Source organism: Uranotaenia lowii, chromosome 3 (genome assembly GCF_029784155.1).
Source record: "Uranotaenia lowii strain MFRU-FL chromosome 3, ASM2978415v1, whole genome shotgun sequence".
NCBI classification, from domain to species: Eukaryota; Metazoa; Arthropoda; class Insecta; order Diptera; family Culicidae; genus Uranotaenia; species Uranotaenia lowii.
Genome location: NC_073693.1, coordinates 144164635 through 144181059, shown reverse-complemented (window position 1 = coordinate 144181059; position 16425 = coordinate 144164635). Strand labels below are relative to the sequence as shown.

General features: G+C 38.8%; 1 protein-coding gene and 1 pseudogene across 1 annotated transcript in view; both read left to right on the top strand.

Moving 5' to 3' along the window:
- The first annotated feature begins 882 nt into the window (after positions 1-882).
- LOC129752696 (putative nuclease HARBI1) lies at positions 883-10768 on the top strand (annotated as a pseudogene).
- The window catches only part of LOC129756037 (putative phospholipase B-like lamina ancestor), a 73200-nt gene continuing 57751 nt past the window's right edge, over positions 977-16425 (top strand). Inside the window, exon 1 of the mRNA XM_055752790.1 lies at positions 977-1719. The gene's annotated coding sequence lies outside the window, so the exon portion shown is untranslated. The remainder of the gene's footprint in view (positions 1720-16425) is intronic.

Genomic DNA, 16425 nt, shown 5'->3' with positions numbered 1-16425 from the left:
GGGAACAGTGCGAGGACCAAGGGAATTGCATGAAGGCAAAATTTCATTTGTTTTTAGGCAAAAAAAAAAATAATTGAGAAATGTTAATATTTTTTACCCTTAAATGTATGCAGCAACATTGTCCCTCTTTTAATTACAAATGTTATTGAAAAAAAACCTTCAAAAACTTAGTTTAGTCTTAAAAAATATTACTGTTATTAATGTTAATGCCTTCTGTGCTAATTGGCATCATAGCAATAATTTTGAAGATGACGAGGTACGTTAAAACTATTGTGATCAAAGTTACCCCGAAACTCGTAACCTGGTTTTGTAACAAACATTTAATTATAACCATCAATGTTGTTTGAATTTACTACAATCAATGATCATGTCTTATACTCCTCAGCTCAGTAAGTGTTTTAAAACTTTTAGGTATTACGAAAAAGCAACCCCTTCCAAAATATCCAAAAATGATTGAAAAAAGTGATCAAAGTTCCCCCAGTTTACGGTACCACTTGTGTATGCAATTCGTTGAAAAATACGATTTTTCATCTTTTGTCGTAATTATTCAATTCGGCAAGCCTCGTTGGATATATTTTTGATTCATACTAAAAAAAAATCCACTTTTTGCAACTTGAGGTAAAGATAACTATTTCTGAAACCTCTGATTTTCAGCATTTTTCAGTTCTTAAAAGACGTTTTATAAATTTCAGAATAACGATTGAGGTTCTTAAAAGGTTGACTTTATCAGACGTAACTCAGCACCATACTATCTCACAGAGGCTGATCACCGCCGCCCGATCCATTACCATTGATGTTTGTGGAAGAGTTCATTTTGAAGCAGCGTGGTAGGTATCATACGCCTCTAGAGAAGTTGTCGTCGTTGTAAAAACATGTGTGGAGATGATCTTCGTCATCGCTGCCATCGTTCAACCAGTAATGTGGGGTTCGCAGTGTGGACGTTTAACTGATTCGATTCATTCATTTTGTGAGTTTCGTCCTCGACGGTCGCGACTTTGCTGAGCGTCGCGAGTAGAAAACATCCACGCGGCCGCTATCTTAAAAGGTTGAGCAACCTAACCAAGTACAACTGCAGCGAAAAAAAATCGGAAAGAATCACTCCTTTCGCTCAGAGCAGAGCATATAGCTCTTAATGCAAGTCGCGTACTTGACCAATTCGCTGCGAAATCTACCACTTTGAATAACCTTCAGCCTGGTCCAAGCAGTTGTTACTAGAAGATAATTGTTTCAGCTCAGTTGACAAGTTTCAAGTGCAGAACGAACAACCGTTCAGTTCCTTGATCCCGATTTTGCTGAAAAGGTGGTAATTTCTCCTACACATCGCTAACGGAGCCTTTTATTGGTGCTAAAAGTTGAACACGATATTTTCCCTGTAGTGTAATTTAGACCAGCTGCGCATAGCTGAATCAAATCGAAAAGCGGAAAAGAGTGTCTCCTCAGTTTGTGAAAGTGTGCAAAGTTGCGTTATACCTACCATTACGTTGGTTGTTTTTCCCCACTGATTTCCTGGTGTCAATTTAAAGCTACTTAGCGAGCCGAGTCTGATTTTGGTTTACTGTGAAGTCACTCTTCGGATGTACTTAGTAGTTTATTGTTGTGGGAAAACAAGTTCAACTTTTTGTTTCAAAGATCAGCACTAGGATAAGCAACCGCTAGTTGATTATACGCTTGGAAGTACAGAAAAAAGACTGGCAAATATCGGCTGCTGCACTGATTTTGGTGAGTTTTATTCTTTAGTTATTTTTGTAAAGCTTTCTAAGTACAGACTAAACTGATTGAGAATAATATCACTTAATGAGTGATTGAATAACACTTTAGTAATACAGAAGAACAGCATTGTTTAAAGCTTTGGTAGATTTCGTCGAATATTTTGCCAGATTTTGTCTATCAACGTTGGTGATATGGTGTGAGGAAATTTCAAACTTAATCCATTTTTAGTAAAAATTAATAATTCATACTTATCAATCAACTGGGGCATCCTGCATCACTTTTCAACATCAATAGCTTCTTTAAACTTAATGTCCACAGATAATCATACCGCTTGTACATCAAAAGTTTTAAGGTTGAAGGGACATCAAATTGACGTAGTCAGAAAAAAATATTGGTTTCAACCCAACTAAGAATAAGGGATAAGTTGCAACAAACTTTGTTTTTAATGAATAATCAAATGAAAGGGTTTGAAAATTTATAGTTTTTGATCTATTCATTATGTCATTACGCATAAAGCACCAATTGCAGTAATTTTTGGTTTTGTTCGAATTAACTTTTTACATTTTGTCTGTGAAAATTGTTTTTAATTAAAAAGCATAAGAGTCTGCAAATATTTAAGGGTAAAAAATACAACAAAAAATTCTACTACCTAAAGTTATAAAAATTAATATTTGGATGGATTAAATTTTGAAATTAACAAGCGCGTGATGTGAAACAATCATATTCCAGCATATGGAAACGAGATTAAAAGGTGAATCTTTGATTTGTATTTTGATGCATTTTTTTTAAAGACATACACCGTCTTAGCCGATTTAGGCTTTACAAACTGAATAAATGACGTAAACAACTTAAGATTAACATAGAAAGCCCGCGAAGCTTTTCTCTAATTGAATTAATTTCTCCAATTTTACTACTATAGATTTTCAGTTATCATAGAATACGAGTCAACAATTTTGACGTATATTATAAAGGGTTTTTTTTATTAATATTATATTTTCTCTAATGTTTCTCAAAGACTTAAAACTGCGAAAAAAGCAAAAGCAACTAAAAAAAATCTATAGACCGTTAATGAGCACATGCCGATGATTATTATTTTTTCACTTCCGTCGAAGATAAAGTTGTTAAATAAATGTTTGAACTTTATATGAAAAATATGTTTAAAATATATATTTTTTTAATTAAATAAGGTAAAAGTCGTTAATTTCGTTACACTTGAATTCTGGGAAAAAATTGAATCCCAAACAAGTGAAATATAAAATATGAATTAAAAATTCAGTCTTTTCACTATGAAAATAACAAATTCAAAAGATTCTCATAAATCAGTGATACAAATCCTATCATTTTTAGCCAACAACTTTTAAAACTTTATTATAAGTATTTATATACATTCTATAAAACTGAATTTATTTTTTTCTGGTTTTTCTTGAATAGGTTCTACAATTTCTAGATTAAGCATTTCGCCGTTACTCGCTCTTGAAAATAAAAATTAAAGAAAAGAATAAACTAATTAGTAATAACAGCCACAAAACCTTTCAAAATTTACTTTTTGAAAAATTTTATAGTGAAAATTTAATATTTCAATTCATTATGACCAACTTACACGTTTTCAACCATTCACCCTGCCGATTTATTTACATATATGAATGGTTATCATAAATAAATAAATAAAATATAATTTTATAAAATATTACATATCTATGTTATGTAATCTACATCACTCAAGATTTACTAAAACAAAAATAATTCAAAACAAGGACTTAGCTGCATGATTCATCCAAGCCATGAACACCGGAGCCTCTGTTGTTTTTCTATAAGGATTTTGCTGAAAATCGTAGCAATCTTTGCAATTCTGCGAAGGTTCCATCACCATTGCAGAGAAGCGCCCTTTTCACCGACATTTTCACGAATATTCACCGTTAACCTGTGGCCTCAGATCGGTATTTAGGCTAATCATCAGGGCTCAAACGTAAAACTTAGTGCACGGTTCTATTAATTCCTCCTCACATGCCAACAAACAAAATTAGCAAAATATGGTTTCCGCATGAGTTTACGCATACTGATGTTAATACATCGACACTTCAACCTTTATTACTCGCGTCGATCACTTTTTTTAGCTTATTGTCTCCAGATTAATTGAAATACCGACATATCATTAGAAATAAGTAAACCAAATCTATTTGCAATCAGAGGTCCTTTTCCAATCCCACTTACAGTTCACATCTTCACACAACAACTGATAAAAATTAAACTTTCCACTGCAATACATGGTTATCAAACAACGAATCTTTAACTAAAATACAATAACGTTCACTTCATATTATTCAACTTAAAGAATTTTAATTTTGCAGCTCCAAAAAACGCGTGGGAAAATAATTTTCTAAGAATAACGAAGCAAAACGCGACCGTGACGAAAAACGCAACCGCACTCGAGCCTAAGGCTGATGTCATGCTGAAGCAACTAGCAACGCGACCTACAACGCAACATTCACACGACTAACCAGCTCTCATTTGATCTCCATGGAAATCGCGCAGACCTGTCATACTGGTCGCTTTGTATAGCGCGACCAATCTGATGCCAATGTGTTTTGTAGCGCGACTAGTAGGAAATCCAATAGGAATATTGTTTTTTTCTCGATTTGAAGCAGTGATTCCGGGTTTTAAGCACAATAGTACGAAGATCTGTCCGAACTTGTGATAATAAACTAAAAAATATCTTAATTGGCGCGAAAATTTTCATGAATTCTTAGTTCCGGCAAAAAAAACAAGGAATTTTGTCGGTTCAAATTTTGGCATTCTTGCAATCCGGGTCGTGATTTGATGAGTTTTTGATGGCTCCCGAAAGAAAGGAGACGATTCAAAGCATTATCAGATGTAGAGAAGTGATGATTTGTAGGGAATTTCAAAGTCACAGGTCGCGCCAGCATGACATACCAATGCGTTGCAACGTAATCTTATTGGAACGTTGCGTTGCTAGTTGCTTCAGCATGACATCAGCCTAACGTTGGTCCTCTTCGTTTTTTTCTTAAAGCCTTGACTATGACAAATATTTCATCCGAAGACTGCATTTCATTTTGACTTATGATAAAAAAGTTATTAGACTTCAAAAATGGGGTTTCTTTTTACAGGGTGATATTCATCACTATTAATGAGAGACACTGCTTCGAACATTTTGACGCAGCAGACAGATATCCAATGATTTGAGTTTCACTTAATTTTTGTGTAGCTTTGAATTCTACTTAAAAAAAATTCTTTCATATGACCCTTCATGTTTTTTTTTTATAATACTTGCTCAAAAAATTTTGTTTTAACGCATCAATAAATAACTTTTAAACACATTTTATTTAATTGGAAAATAGAGTGAATAAATCCACGCAACTGGGCCGGGACGCACTTTCCCCAAATTTTAATAATATTGAGGCCAAAAAATTCCCATATCGTGATTTATATCATCACGTCTGAATGGCTTGAAATTCTTAGATTTTTTTTCTGCATCGTGGTATTTACATGTTACAGAACATGCATTTTTGTTACTAGGGTAGAGGCCCCTGAGACAACGGCTTAAGGATGCTGTTTTCATTACTTCAATAGAATTGCCTTCCATGTTGGTTTCAATACTGAAATTTATTCATTGAACTATATTTCTAATATTTTTTTACGAAACTATGCAGGAAACAGATAAATCCATTATGTGCTTTTGAGCCTAATAATGATTCATTTTTCACATTCATGTTCCCTTATTGTCGTATTAGGCAAGGTTGCCGAAAAAAAATTCTGTGTTTTGACGAAAAAAATTCTGATTTTCTGTGATTTTATCCAAAAATCATGTCACATTGCTTCTTTTTTACATTTTACTTGATAAAAGTCAATTTACATTATTATTCTTATCATCTTTTCCATTTGGAATTCCAAAATCAAAAGTTTATATTGACGTAAACAAAATTATGCAAATTTTAACATTCTGTTAAATCTGTTTATATTTTTAAAATTCTGTGTTCTGTGAAACAGATTCTGTGATGGAAATTTGCCCAAATTCTGTTAATTTATAGATTTTTCTGAGATTTCGGCAATCTTGGTACTAGCAGCCGAATTCCGGGCAAAAAATGTCGTGAAAGAAAAAAAATGATTGAAGACATTTTTAAAATTTTATTATCTTGGAATTCCGGTGAATTTAAAGCAGATATTTTTTGACGTTTAATAAAGAAAACATGATTTACAATCTCTTCGGATTTTTTTCGTTGCGAAATTTTCTTAGATTGACATTCCGGTCAATTCAAAGAAGACATTTTTTGACGTTTGAAATAGAAAACGAGATTTTTAATTTCTTCGGCATTTTTGCTTCGGAAATTCAAAAAGACATTTCTATTTAGTGAGGATTTTTGCTAAAATAAACGTTAATACCTATTAAAACTTGAAAATAATGGAGCAAATGATTGTATCATATTACTATGCAAAAAAGAAGTGGTATAAACGCCAAGAAAAAAAATCGAACTACTTCGGCATCGTCGTTATTTGAGAGATATTAGTAATCCATTTGGTATTTCGGATGGAAATTTCGCAAAACTCTTTCGAATGCCATAATGTTTGGCTGAGAACTTTATTTACTTATTGGATCAACCATTGAACGCTATCCCATTGAAGGATGAGAGAACCACAACAATTCCGGTACATTTACAAGTTCTAACAACATTGCGCTATCTTGGCTCAGGTAATCGATTAAACCTAATTAATCTAAATCAATAAGTATGATACTTTCGAACGTACAGCTATAACATATTTCAGGTTCCTATTAAGTGACAGTCGGACAAGACAACTTACTGGCAGTTTCACAACCAACATGTCTTCGTATTTTGAAGAACGTTATTGGTGCAATGAAAATATATCTGCTGGGAGAATTTGTCGTTTTTCCAACAAATGATGCAGAATTAGCCATACCTACCTACCTAAGGGTCCAGCGCCGATTGACCGACGCATAGGGCTGAGATAAAAGATCTCCACTGCTGGCGATCTGGAGCCAGCGTCTTCACTTACTGCCAGCCAAGGTTCTCGTCAACTGTGCGGATTTCAGCGGCTAGACTTCGCCGCCACGAGCTTTTGGCCTGCCTCTTCTTCGATGCCCATCTGGATTCCAGTCAAGCGCCTCTCTGCAAATCTCGTTTTCATCTCTTCGCAGCGTGTGACCAATCCATCTCCACTTACGTTCCCGAATCTCGATTTCTAGCGCCTTTTGATGACACCGGCGATGAAGTTCAACGTTTGAGATCCAGTTGCCAGGCCACCAAGCGCGGATGATGTTCCGCAGGCAGCGGTTTACAAATACTTGCAGTTTTCGCGTCGTCACGGCATATGTGCACCAAGTTTCACACCCGTACAGCAATACAGATTTGACGTTTGAGTTGAAGATTCGGATCTTAGTTCGTAGAGAGATCTGGCGTGAGCGCCAGATGTTTCGGAGACTCGCAAACGCAAATCGGGCTATTCTGATCCGGGTTTCGATGTCCTTCTTGGTACCACCATCAGGCGTAATCTGGCTATCAAGATACTGGAAACACTCCACTGTCTCAACCTGGTGTTCAGCTACTACGAAATTGGAACGATTTTGTGTATTGATTTCCATCGACTTGGTCTTTCCGACATTGATTTTGAGACCTGCTGCCTTGGAGCTTTCGGTGAGGTCGTCGAGTTTGCTCTGCATGTCCGGTTGTGTTTGGGCGAGCAAAACAGTATCATCAGCCAGGTCAAGGTCGTTCAGTTGCTCAATTGCTGAAGGATTCCACGGCAATCCTCGGTTTGGTCTACAGTCAATCGATCTAGTCAAGATCTCATCCATTACGATGAGAAAAAGCAGCGGTGACAAAATACATCCCTGTCTCACTCCAGCAGTTACCGGGATTGGTTCGGACAAGACACCGTCGTGCAAGACCTTGCACAAAAATGCCTCGTACTGTGCTTCGATGAGATGGACTAGTTTCTCTGGGACCCCTCGTCGTCTAAGAGCAGCCCAGATGTTTTCGTGGTTCAGTCGGTCAAATGCTTTTTCGAAATCAACGAACACCAGCAAAAGAGAGTCCTGGAATTCGTTGATTTGTTCCAGTATTATTCGTAGCGTTATGATGTGGTCCACACATGATCGTCCGGATCGGAATCCAGCTTGTTGCCGTCGGAGTGTAGCGTCGATTTTCTCCTGGATCCTGTTCAGGATCACTTTGCAGAGTACTTTGAGGGTTGTACAGATCAACGTTATGCCTCGCCAGTTACCACACTCTGTCAGGTCTCCTTTCTTCGGGACCTTTTTGAGGATACCCTGCATCCAGTCGGCCGGGAATGTTGCAGTATCCCAGATGTCAGCGAAAAGACGGTGCAACATTTGTGCTGACAGGGCAGGGTCGGCTTTCAGCATTTCAGCAGGAATGCAATCGATTCCAGGCGCTTTGTTGGATTTCATGTTTTTGATTGCCGCTTCTATTTCAGCCAGCGAGGGCGCTTCCGAGTTGACGCCATTAATACGACTTACTGTGGGCGCCTCGAGCTGCGGGTTCTGTTGGCCATCGCTATTTGTAACTCGGAAAAGTTGTTCAAAATGCTCAGTCCATAGCTTGAGCTGATTTGTTCGATCTGTCAGCAGCTGACCTGCTCGGTCTTTCACATTATTCTTGCATTAGTCCTTGCACCACTAAGGCGGCGAGAAATATCATATAATAATCGGATATCTCCAATGGCGGCGGCTCTTTCTCCCTCTTCGGCTAGGGAGTTTGTCCAGGCTCTCTTGTCTCGTCTACAAGCTCGTTTAACTGCCTTTTCCAGCTCCGCATATCGTTAGCGGGCGGCTGCTTTGGCTGACCCGGTACATGCCTGCTCAATTCCGACTTTCGCCTTTCTCCGATCATCGAGCATCCGTCAAGTTTCATCCGACATCCATTCACTTCTTCTTCCACAAACTTTACCGAGAGTACCATGGCTCGTCGTGATAAAGGCATTCTTGATTCCACACCACTGTTCTTCGACTGTTCCGTCTGTCGGCAGCTCCGAGGCTCGGGATTTTAGCTGTTCAACGTATGCCCTTTTCACCTATGGATTCTCCAACCGGCGGACGTCGTATCGACACCCGACTTTCTCCTCGCGCCGTTGGACACGCGCAACTCTCAGTCGTATCTCGCCAAGGACGAGGTGATGGTCAGATGCAATGTCTGCGCTTCGTTCGTTGCGGACATCAAGAAGGCTCCTTCTCCATTTTCGACTGATGCAGATGTGGTCAATTTGATTTTCTGTTCGGCCATCTCGGGATACCCAAGTGACCTTATGTGCTGGTCGATGGGGGAAGAGCGATCCACCGATCATCATGTTGTTGTTGCCACAAAATTCTACAAACAACTCTCCGTTTTCGCTCATCTGTCCTAGGCCATGGCGCCCCATGATGCGCTCAAGGTCCTGATTGTCGGAGCCAATCTTTGCGTTGAAGTCGCCCAAATGGATTTGAATGTCACCCTTCGGAATTCTCTCTACCACGCTGTTCAATTGACTGTAAAACTGCTCTTTCTCCTGCAAATCGGCAACGTCAGTTGGCGCATAACACTGGACCATTGTAAGGTTTCTAACCCGTGTTCTGAATCTGGCTACGATTATTCTTTCGTTGATCGGTTCCCATCTAATAAGGGACGCATGGGCCTGCGGGCTTAACAGGAAACTAACTCCTCGTTCCCGAGTAGCATGTTCTCCTCGTATGCCAGAGTAAAGCAGTAACTTGCCCGGACTGTGTCTTGTGTTCTCCAGTGTTAGGCCAACGGACTTCGCTCAGTCCCAATATCTCTAGCTTGAGGCGGCTAGCTTCTCTAGCAAGTTGAGCCAGCTAACCTGGCTGGGCAAGGGTCAAAACATTCCAAGTTCCAATTCTAGTCCGTGTTTTCATGCTAAAAGTCGTTGCCAAAGTTCCAATTTGGTTATTTCTTCTCTCAGTTTCCGTAACAATACAAGATATCAGGAGCAGTAGGTTGGTAGCCTAAAGTCCCTATCCCACGATGGGGCTGCCATCTTGGACTTAGCTGGCGGGAGCCGCATTTCATAAATTCAGCCGCTCGCTGCGAGACAGTCGCTGCTTGAGCCGCCCCTGACCCGGAGAACAGACGCTCGGTTGTTGTTGCACGCCGCCCCTGATCTGGGGAACAGACGCGTGCGGCCACCTTCTCAGTTTGCATGCGACCAAAGCATCCATCGGGGTTGGGTACCCGATCTGCGCTTAGGTTACTCGCATCCCAGCCGGCACCGCGGCGGGGAGGTAGAGATAGGAGTTTTGAATAAGAGGTGATATGACCACTATGGGGTCTCGTGTTGCACATTATCCACCGTTTACCAGCCAAATTAGCCATAATTAAGCAAAAGTTCTTCCAGCTATTTAATATCCCCGGAGTGATTGCAGCTCTTGACTGTACACATGAAGCTATTTTGAGCCCTCCGAAAGATGTAGAGCATGTGTACTTGAACAGAAAAGGATATCATTCTAAAAATGTTCAGATTATTTGCGATATGAACCTTCGTGTATATATTCAATGTGAACGTAATATTTGGAGGATCTACCCATGACGCGCTTATATGGAAACGTAGCCAAGTACGTCGACATTTGATGCAAAAGTATGATGCCGGAAGCAGAAATACATATTTGCTAGGAGATGGAGGTTACCCAACGGAGCCATGGCTTCTTGTTCCATTTACAAGGGCAAGAAACCAAGCAGAAACCGACTTTAACACTGCCCATTGTAAAGCTCGAAATTCTGTGGAACAATGCAACGGTTGTCTGAAGTCTAGATTCAGATGCATTTCGAAAGACTCATTTTTACGTTATGACAAGGACTTTTGTGGTGAGACAATCAATAGCTTGGTAATAACTCACAACTTCTTAGTTTACAATAAGCACCCGGTGCAAGAAAATTTGGACGAAAATTTGAATAATGAAGGTAATGATGTAAATGATGCTGTTGAGAACTTTGGTCATGAAAATGATAATGATGGGATTTTGGCCATAGGAAGGAGAGAAAGGGAAAACATTGTTAATAACTATTTCCGTTAACATGAAAACTGCAAGCAGTGATAGCCTTTCTACAGGTATTTCTTTTAATCTGAGAACTAAATAAACCGATTGATCCTCGTAAAACAGTATTATTAATTTATTTAACATCAAATTGTTAACAAATTCAAAAACGCAAACACCCTGCTTTAACATTTAATTGCGATTAAACAGGTTATGAATGTTCTCGCTGATTGCGTTCAGCGCATCCACTTTATGTTGTTTGATTACAAGTTTTCTCTCCTCAATGTTCAGTATCTTCCCCTGTAGCTCAAGTTTACGCTTAATATGTCCCTTTTATCTGCTTGCACGTTTTCAAGGCATTTAAATACCTGCGATTCCATGTTTTGTATTCCGGTATCCGAATATCGCTGGCCTCAGCCGAGTTGTCTTCCTCTTGATGGTGTTGCAGTTGTTCTTGGGCGAGGAGACGTTCCCTGTATAGCAAAAGCATCTGGCGTCGGACCGTTATTGGCTCCGGAACCTGACGCTGTTGAAGGTGCGGCGTTATGAATCATGTCACCAGAGACTCCGCTAACATTAGCTTACATGTCCGTGAACTCAACTTCAAGAAACTCGATGTTTGCTACATTATATGTGGGTGTTATCCTGGGGCTGTTCTTGAGTGCTTCCGTCGCCATCCAGTGTATCCTTCTGCATAACAGCAAGCACCATCTTCTCTAGCTCCGAAAGAATGTCTCGCTTCTTCTTTACCAGCCCGATACGACGCGACGGTGGTGGGTGCACTTCCCCTAATATTAAATATTTTTGACTGATTAGGTCACGTACTACAAAGTCTAAATGACGCGAAGAAAACACGTGGAGTCAACACTGAAGTGTTTTTTTTATATCTAATTCTGCGAACAGTAACATCGTGTTGATCTACCTAATACAACAAAAAAAATCAGTGTAATTAGAGTATGCGCATTTTTTTTTCAACAAATAGCTCACATATCTATAATCAGAAGGTTAGCGCTACTCATCCGATTTTCTTATCACAGTTCGGTCGCTCCCTAATAATTACGAATCACGATACCACTACACTAAACGAAGAATTGAAATTCCGATGGCTCCCTACGTAAGCCTCCATATAAGAGCATAATTATATGTTCGATCAAACTCCACCATCTCTAAGTTCATCGGCCGGCACCGTCTCAGAGGTGGATCTTTTTTTTATAGTTATCTTATGGAAGTGAATTGAAATTCCGATAAAAAAAACTATGTGTCCAATTTTACGATACAATGATTTTTTGTGAGAAAGAAACGGTGCCCAGTACCGGTCATTTGATACACCATGATTAATATAGGTCTTCACATAGGTCGTCTGATCATGTGTCATCCGATCTGAAAAAGGAGCAATGGCCTAGATCTGAACTGCAGACTGGGAGGTGTTGGTTCTTCGATAAATCAACTCAGGTTCAATGAATTAAAATTCAACAGATTATATCGTTGTTGATTTTAATAGTATCCAAATACTTTTTAGTTTCATAAAACTGAAAAGTTCGTTTGGATTTTATAGAGTACGTTTCCAAGTACATATAACAATCAAACACATTGCCATGGCATAGAATCACATCAAGTCAAAGAATCATCCAAAAATTTCTCGAACCAGACACTTGGAGGATCAAGAAAAACAACAAAACAACGAAGAACTTCCCCAACGCTGAATGAATGAATCCGCGTTGGGTTGTTTGCGTGAGTCGCTCAAAAGCACGTGCTTTTTGAGTGACCAGTGAATGAATCCGTATTATCTCTGTATAGTTAATCATATGATCGTTTGTACACCTCGAAAAATTATGTGATTATTTTCGAATTTGTATGAAAAATTTGGTGAATAGTTCATTAAAATAACATTAGTTCATGAAATTCATCGAAATCGAAAACAGTATCAAAAGTTATTATTTCGAGATCAAAGATTTTTTCAGATGTCGTTGACCGTTTTAGACGAGGAATTGTAAACTCCAACTAAATACACTTTAATTTGTTTTTTTTTGTGTTTTTAGCAAGTATTTAATTTGCTTTTAGTTCTAAACCTTTTTTTGACACTACGATAAAAAAAAAGCCCATGAAAACTGCATCTCGACTACGTGTAGCTTGAATGACGCCTTTTTGTAGCCCCCGTGTGTGTTCCAATTCGCTTGGCGCAGACGAAAACGGGGAGCTTTATTGCAGATAACACTTGTATCAACATGTTGGATCAAGCAACTCGCGTGTTAATTTTGTTGCTTTTTTGTAGCTCGCATTCAACGAACATGAACATTGGGTTGATTCGCTTTTATGCGTCACTGATTTGTCAAAATTTCATGCAAAATTCAGAAGTTGTATCGACATTGAACATTTAGGGTTTTACAATCCTGTTAAAAATTCTTTCGATGAGTCTAGGCATATAAAGTCTGTTTCACATAGAATCTGGTCGGATAAAATAGATCATTTCTCCGCAAAGAAATAACGAACAACAAAAGTAAAAATGTCATTTTGTAGGGTTTTTATTGCACTTTAAGGAAAAAATACATAAAAATCATTCGTCAGCTTTTCGGATGAATTTTTGAACTTTTTTGTAATATCACCCATCATTTTCTGCACAGTATTGCTGGTAACCTCATTCGCCATCTTGTTCCACCACTTTTCCATTTAAGCGGTTTTTTTCATGGTTCTGCCACATTTCTTCAGTTTGCTCTTAACTACTGCCCAATATTTTTCGATGGGACGAAAATCCGGACAGTTTGGTGGATTGATACTTTTTTAACAAAATCGATCTTGTTCTCCTTATACCACTTAACGATATCCCGGCTGTAGTGGCAGCTTGCCAGGCCGGCCTGAACATCACCGGACCTTTGTGGGACCGAATGAATGGCAAACCCTCTTCTGGAGACATTTTTTTTGTTAGTATTTCCATTCATTGTGTCCCCAGAGATGAAAATCTAAGTCTTCTTCCCACAACTACAGATCCCTTGCCAAATCATCAACTTCAGGTATCAGGTATCAGAATGGGGGTAGGCTTAATAGCGGCACGTTATCCAAACATACGGGAAAATTGTGCCTAGCCTTTTTTTATCCAAGATTTCATCATTTACCTGAGAAACCTGAAAAACCTATAAAAGGAAGAAATAAATTCAATCTATTTAAGATGGCATAAAGCCTTTCCACTAGGGATTATTAGCATTAAAGCTCTTTTCTACATTCGGTAAGGAATGATAGAATGTTTTTTAAGTTTAATTTCTTAAACTCAGATTCGCTTAAAGCGTAAGATCCCAGAGTACGAAAACGTAGTCTGGCAAATGAGGGACAGTTACATATAAGATGGAAGGGATCTTCCACATCTGATTCACAACTACCACATACTGGAGATTCAGCACGCTGAATGTAGTGCATGTGATAGTTGAGTTTACAATGACCGGAGAGTGCTCTGATCAAGATGCTGCAATGAGATTTATTTAAAGTTAATAAGTAACTCGATATGATTGGAGATGGTTTTTCTAAAAATAATTTAGTTTGACGACAAGTGTCCAACTCTTCCCAGTATCGTTCATGCTGGTTAGAGGACCAAGTTTGAATTTGGTTTCTGAACCAACATGGTGATATTGGGACAGCCGGCTCTGGTCCGTAAAATTCCTTTTCCGACCCAGCTCTAGCGAGTTCGTCGGCGCATTCGTTTCCAAAAATTCCCTTATGTCCGGGTACCCATAGAAGGTTTAATCCATTGCCTTCAGCAAGTTCTTCGATTGCTTTCCGGCATGCGATTACCAGTTTTGATCTAGAACTGGAAGCACTGAGTGATTTGATAGCTGCTTGGCTATCTGAACAGAAATAAATTGTTCTGAACATAATTTTCTTTTGAAGTGCAATTTGCACTCCATACATAATCGCATATAGCTCAGCCTGAAAGACTGTACAATATTTTCCTAGAGGTTGAGCATATTCTATGTTCAACTCGTGACAGTAAATTCCTGCACCTGCACGGCCGTTTGATAATGAACCGTCAGTATAGAAAACAATATGAGAGGACATTTGGTCCTCTACGAAACCTGATAACCATTCTTGAGGAGAAGGAAATTTGACTTTAAACCCCATGTAGGGAAAACTACTCGAGAGTGTTAAATCGTTTGGCGCTAGATTAAACTTGTTTAATCTAACTAATTCAGGCCACACATTTGTATGACTCGATGATCTTTCGATATTTCCTGACAGCCAGAGACCAACTGCCTGTAGACGAAAAGCACACGAGAAGGCTTCCTGTTTTAGGAACAAGTGTAGAGGTTTGATAGAAAACAGAGCCTCTAGTGCTGCAGTAGGAGTTGTAGTGAACGATCCGGACATCCTCAAAAGACACATTCTTCGAAGGTGATTTAGTTTAGTCCGAACTGTTGCAACTTCTCCTTTCTGCCACCACACTAGACACCCATAGGCCAGAATTGGTCTTACTATTGTGGAATAAATCCAGTGAATATGTTTAGGTTTGAGTCCCCAGTTTTTTCCGATTGCACGTCGGCATTGTCCGAAGGCCATGCATGCTTTTTTGATTCTGAATTCGATGTGATCAGACCAGTTTAATTTGGAGTCAAGAATGACACCCAAATATTTAACTTGATCAGACACGGTGATTTCGGAACCATAAAACAGCAGAGGGCGCACCCCACGGGTGATACGTTTTTTAGTAAATAATACAATATTAGTTTTTAGAGGATTAACTGACAGTTCTACATGAGAACACCATCGTTCAACAGAGCGCAGAGCTTGTTGCATTATATCAAATAATGTGCTTATGCACAAACCTTTTACCAGCAGAAGATAATCATCTGCGAATCCATAGGTTGGTATTCCACGGTCATTGAGTTTTCTCAACAAGCCGTCTGCAACTAGGTTCCACAAAAGAGGTGATAGAACACCTCCCTGTGGGCAACCACGTGTGCTAACTTTTGTTATTGAAGCCTGTCTTAAAGAAGAATGAAGATTCCTGTTACTTAGCATTGCGCTAATCCAATTAGTTATAACACTAGGCACTCCATGAAGTAGTGCCGCATCCATTATTGATGTAAACGAGACATTATCAAATGCTCCTTCTATGTCTAGAAATGCTCCTAGACATGATTCTTTCTGTGAAAAACTATTTTCAATATTATGTACTACGTTGTGCAGAAGAGTTAATGTTGATTTTCCTGTTTGGTATGCATGTTGTGTCGCATTAAGCGGATGTTGGACAAGGCATTCTTGCCTGATATGATGATCAATTAAACGTTCAAGTGCTTTTAATAGAAATGAACTTAGACTAAAAGGACGAAAGCTTTTGGCTTCGTCGTATGATGATCGTCCCCCTTTAGGGATGAATTTCACGGCTATCTGCCGCCAAAGTTTAGGAATATATCCATGAGCAAAACTGCTTATCATTATTTTTCTTAATATGTGTTTGAAATGATCGAAACCTTTTTGAAGCAAAACTGGAAATAAACCGTCACTTCCAGGAGATTTGTATTGAGCAAAACCATCGATTGCCCATTTGATCGATTCTGTAGTAACTATTTTCCGAGCAAAATGCAAGGAATCTAGACTTCCAGAAAAGAACTCAGGCTCTATCAATGAATCTTGATCAACACATCCTGGAAAGTGAGTATTGAATAGACAACTTAATGTTTCTTCGTCGTTTGATGTATAATCACCACTAG